General features: G+C 43.8%; 1 pseudogene; it reads right to left on the bottom strand.

Annotated features, from left to right (window-relative positions):
- Positions 1–1,258: 1,258 nt before the first annotated feature.
- LOC136335412 (actin, cytoplasmic 2-like) lies at positions 1,259–2,260 on the bottom strand (annotated as a pseudogene).
- Positions 2,261–5,981: the final 3,721 nt, after the last annotated feature.

Genomic DNA, 5,981 nt, shown 5'->3' with positions numbered 1-5,981 from the left:
CTAGGCCGACGCTCTACCGCTGAGCCAACCGGCCAGGGCTGCTAATTGATCTCTAAAGTCTCCTAGTCCCCAAATTCTAGTGTTTTTTTCTTTTTAACTGCAGTACTTTATTTTTTTTCACAGTGACATTTTTCTGGGGCCTAATGTGCCTAATGTTCTCACATGACAATTGAAAACCAAAATTTGTGGCCCTGGCCGGTTGGCTCAGCGGTAGAGCGTCGGCCTGGCGTGCAGGGGACCCGGGTTCGATTCCCGGCCAGGGCACACAGGAGAAGCGCCCATTTGCTTCTCCACCCCCACCCCCCTCCTTCCTCTCTGTCTCTCTCTTCCCCTCCCACAGCCAAGGCTCCATTGGAGCAAAGATGGCCCGGGTGCTGGGGATGGCTCCTTGGCCTCTGCCCCAGGCGCTAGAGTGGCTCTGGTCGCGGCAGAGCGACGCACCGGAGGGGCAGAGCATCGCCCCCTGGTGGGCAGAGCGTCGCCCCTGGTGGGCGTGCCGGGTGGATCCCGGTCGGGCGCATGCAGGAGTCTGTCTGACTGTCTCTCCCCGTTTCCAGCTTCAGAAAAATACAAAAAAAAAAAAAAAAAGAAAACCAAAATTTGTTATCATCTCTTAAAGAATTGAGAATTCTTTATACAAAAAAGCTTACATTATTATACAAAAAATCTTACATAAATTAAAAGGATGAATATGTTTACAGGTAGAAATGCAAACTGTTTTCCAACTCAAGGCAGGTAACAATCCAGTTCTTCCAGGAATCATCAGTTAAGAGAAGAAAATGGTCCTAATGCTCAGACCTTCCCATCCCATCAGACTGGCGGAACAGAAATGACAACTGGTGGTCCAGGACTCATGCCCTCCTCTAGAGAAATCCTGGAAGACGCAGCTCCCACATGCTCATACCCTGCACACAACAGGAACACGCAGTCTTACCAGTTCTCATCAAACCACTGGACTTCTGTTACAGAAACATGTTCTCTTGTTGGCCACCAAGTGACTGACCACATGTACAGGGGTTTAAAACAAAGACATGTACAGGGTATTCAACATGTACCAAGGGAGCAGTTAACTTCAATACAAGGTCAAAATCAGCAACCAGTTCTACAATCCAGCGTTGAAATAAGATACGAGCTTCAAGGATAATTTCTTTTCAAAGGTGTCTTCCAGTTTCATGAGGCCAGTATGAGGTGTATACATTTGCTGGGGCAAACTTGATCAACTCAGGCAGCAAATGCTATGCATCTTCCCACAATCCATTTAGAAGCAGCTGTAGTGGCCGAAAGAGGGGCCTGACTCATTGTACTTCCACTTGCTGATCCACATCTGCTGGAAGCGAGGCCAGGACGGAACCACCATCCACACTGAGTACTTGTGCTCTAGCGAAGCGATGATCTTGATCTTCATCATGCTGGGGGTCAGGGCCATGATCTCCTTCTGCATCCTATGGGTGATGCCTGGGTACATGGTGGTCCCACTAGACAGCACCACGTTGGCATACAGGTCCTTACAGATGCCGATGTCACACTTCATGATGGAGTTGAATGTGGTCTCATGGATGCTGCAGGACTCCATACCCAGGAAGGAGGGGTTGAAGAGTGCCTGTGGACACCAGAACCACTCGTTGCTGATGGTGATCACCTGCCCGTCAGGCAGCTCGTAGCTCTCCTCCAGGGAAGAGGAGGATGCCACAGAGGCCATATCCTACTTGAAGTCCACAGCAACATAGCAGAGTTTCTCCTCAGTGTCACACACAATTTCCCATTCGGCAGTGTTGGTAAAGCTGTGGCTGCACTCCATGAGGATCTTCATGAGGTAGTTGATCAGGCGCTGGCCAGCCAGGTCCAAATGCAGGATGGTGTGGGAGAAGGCATAGCCCTCACAGATGGGCAGTGTGGATGATCCCATCCCCAGAGCCCATAACAACACCAGTGTTGCAGCCAGAGTCATATAGGGACAGCACAGCCTGGATGGCCACATACATGGCTGGAGTGTTGAAGGTCTTGAACATGATCTGAGTCATCTTATCAGAGTTGGCCTTGGGGTTCAAGGGGCCCTCAGTCAGAAGCACCAGGTACTCCTCAGGGGCCATACTTAGCTCGTTGTAGAAGGTGTGGTGCCAGATCTTCTCTATGTTATCCCAGTTGGTGATGATGTTGTGCTTGTGGAGTAATTGAGGGTCAGGATGCCATACTCACTCTGGGTCTTATTGCCAACATAGCTGTCCTTCTGCCCCATGCCCACCATCTCGCCCTAGTGTTGGGGCACTTGATGATGGAAGGGAACATAGCTTAGGAGGGCGTCATCCCCAGCAAAGCCAGCTTTGTACATGCCAGAGCCATTGTCAGTAACAATCACGGAGATCTGATATCTTCTTTCATGATGATACTATTGACTATCGTCCCTGTGTTGTCTATTACATCCCTGTGACTTATGTATATATTTTATTACTGGAAGTTTGTAGCTCTTATTTGCTAACTTTATGTTTTAAGTCCTAGCAAACACTGTTAACTGTGGGTCTATCACTATTGTGTTCTTTTTCATAGTGGGGATTAGTCTCTGGAAGGTTGAAATAAAAATGTTTTGGAAGTGACACCAAAGAAAATAAATATAGGCTCTCTTAATTATCCCTATTTGTTGTGAAAAGGTCCAACAAATAGTGACTAACACCTGCACAGAGAACCTGCTTTCCTTGACGTCATGCACTGTGTTATTTATTTTATCTTGAAAACAGCAGTGTCTATACCATGGTGCATATTGCTGAAGAGTTTAATTAACTGATGTCTCCTGATTCCATCAGGCCCTCCGGGTCCTCGACCCCTGACCTTTTTGGCTCCAGGACGGCTGCAGGTACAGATCTATTTGCCTGTCAGGCAGTTGGTATTGAGTCTCCTCTGCTGTGCTCCTGCCCCCTTTTCAGTAAACAATACATTCTAATATAAAGTAGATGGGATGATAGCTTATCAGGAAAACTGCCAAGACCCTAGAATCTCTGTCTCCTTGGAAAATTACTAAGTCACATTTAATACTATAGGCATCAACTTCCTGAGTCCCAGAATTAGCTTGCTCTTTCGGTATTAAGCAGCTACTGCTGATATGATCTGGGTTTAAAGGCAGAAAAGAAATGAGGATTTCTATTCTACTGTCTTAAAATAAACAGAGGCAAATCTGTTGGAGAAATTAATCACATTTTAAAATTCATAAGGATGTGAAAATAAGCACAAATAGATAACTGTGAATGCAGAGAGGATATATATATATATGCCTTTGGCATAAATTCTTCATTAAATAAGAATTAGAGTAGATGCTAAGAAGACTCAAGATGTTATACATACCCAATCTTGAAAAGTTAATTATAATTTAAAAATAATTCAGTAGAGTGGCTAAGAGTGGCTTTCGAAGCAGGCTGCCAGAGTTGGAATCTCAGCTGCACCATTAATTAGTCATGTGATTCGGAACATGCTGCTTCACTCACTGTGATTTCACTTCTACATCTGTGCCTATTGCTGTATAACAAACTACCTCAATATTTAGTGCTCTAAAGCAATTATCCTCTTATTAAATTTCATGATTTCGTGAGTCTTGAATTTAGGCAGGACTCTGGGCAATTCTCCATGTGGTGGTGACTGAGTCGTGTGGTGGTTTTCATTTGGCAGCTGTTCTGGTCTAGATGGCCCAAGAAGAATTCCCTCATTGTCAGGTCTGGCACCTTGATGTGATGGTCCAAGGCTCAGATCAGCTGTGCCCCTCTCCCTTGCTGAGTGACTCTCCATGCAGTGTCTCCTACAGGGTAGCTGGGCTTCTTACAGTGGTAGCCCAGGGCTCTGAAAGGGAGTGTATGAGAGACAAGAAAGGGCAACTCTTGAGGTTGGGCCTGGAAACTGTCACTGCATTACTCACTCCTCAAACACTACTGGCCAAAGCGGTCACGTGGCCCACCTAGATTTAAGGGAGGGACTTCAACCTCACTGTGCAATGGGAGGAGTGTCAAAGAATTTGTGGCCCTTTATAATTAACCACAGTGGGTGATTATAACTGTTCTAATTTAAAAAAGTAAGTGCAAGGATTAAAACAATATATATGCAAAGAGCTTAATAGCACCCATGACAGACTACATGTTCTGTTAGATGTTATAACATATGTCCATATATACTATGCCACACGCAAATGTATATATGTATAATTTTATTTATAGAATTTATAAAATATATTGTTTTTATTATCTGACATGTACATAGGCTATAGATGTGTATATAATAATCATGTTTTATCTATGTCTCATTACATGTATATAATTGCTGAAATGGTGACCAATGTGGCTATTCGTAATCCTTAAATTGTTTCAGATTTCAAGCTTCTTAGTATTTGCATGGTGAAGCACTTTTCTTACTGCAAGAAATACAAGGCTGTCTGCAGGGAAAGTTCTTTTTATCTAGGTGTTATCTTTTAAATACAACTAAATATCACTAAACACGGGAGCAACTGGTGTGCTTCCCTGTGCTGACTCCTGAGTGGCTGGTGGCGCTCAGCCCGTTAGCCTTGGAGAGAAGAGCCAGAACGTCAGGCGGTATGTTTCACGGAGAACAGGGAACACGGGGGATGACTCTTTACTCTAGGAAGCATAGTTTTATGCTTTCAAGTCTGAATGCTAAGAAGACACAGTGTGATCAACAGTAGAGAGTAAGCTTCCATGACAGAAGACCGGGAGAAAGAAGGTGGTGGCTCCCTAAGAAGAAAGATTTTCAAGTACAAAACAGGGTCATGCGTGAAAAGGCTATCGGGACAAGTGTGCTCAAGTGCTATATGGAGGCAAAGGATCTAGAAAATAAATGGAAAATCCTGTGCATAGAAATACCAGAGGCAGCCCATGCTTAAAAGGAGAAGGGTTAAACCAAAGAATGGGGACAAAGAACCTTAAGAGGCTTCAGAAAGCATAACTGCCCCGCCAGAGAGATGCTGCTCCAACGTGTGACATTAACAAGCTATCAGCCTAATGTTTCCGAGCGTGAGATGGAGCGCTTACCGACAGGAGGGTAGCGGGAGGGAGAAACCCAATCAGGTTTAGGCAGCAACTACAGCAGGATATAATTTTTTTCCCCTTAACCCTTTGAGTAGAGAGTTTTTTTTCATGCTTGCTGACCCCCAGGAATGAGTTTTTCTTCCAAAAAATGAAATTAGTTCCAGTTCCAGTTTTATTAACTTAAAATCATGTTTGTTTGATAACCAATTTATGGAAACAAGAAGAACATGCATTTGCCTTTTTTTTTTTAATGTTGCCTTGCACATTTTTAAAATGAATCGATCGTTCTCTGGATGGTCAGGAGGCACGAGGACGTACATGAACATTTGTACTACTCAAAGGGTTAAAGTTGAACTTGAAAGCACCAATCTAAAAAGTTATTTCAAACAGTAACAATTCTCCATTTTTCACACCTGACTCATCCAGGTGAGTTTGGCTTACCTATGACCATGCTGATGTAAGAACCATTCAAAATTATCCTAGAAAACAACGCATGGAAAAGTCGTGGGTTAGAGCTTACAGACGTGCGTGGTCCATGAGCAATGCGTGCTCTGTGTCTTGCTGGGTCAGATGTCCGATCCTGCGCTCCTCTCTGGCTTCCCCGAGGCCCTGCCTGATGCCTGGGACTTTCGTTCCTGCATTTACTCCTGATAGTTAATAGATAGTAGGTCTTCATTTCTGCCAACTGTGTTCATGATCTGATTGCTTTATTCATTTTATTTTCCATTTGGATTGTCAGGTTTATTTCCTAATTTATTTATAGGAACTCTTTGTAACTGAAGGAAATTGGCCCTTTTTATATATACATACATGGTGGGGTAAAAGTAGGTATACAGTTGTTTGTATAGAAAAAATACAATAACAAATAAATACTAATACAAGAATAAACTCTGTGTTTTGCATACTCACAATTGTAAACCTATTTTGCCCCTCACCCTGTATGTTGCAAATATGTTCCTAGTT

This window comes from Saccopteryx bilineata, chromosome 4, assembly GCF_036850765.1.
Source record: "Saccopteryx bilineata isolate mSacBil1 chromosome 4, mSacBil1_pri_phased_curated, whole genome shotgun sequence".
Lineage (NCBI taxonomy): Eukaryota > Metazoa > Chordata > Mammalia > Chiroptera > Emballonuridae > Saccopteryx > Saccopteryx bilineata.
Note: the sequence above shows the minus strand (reverse complement) of the source record. Positions and strands in the feature narration are given on the sequence as shown.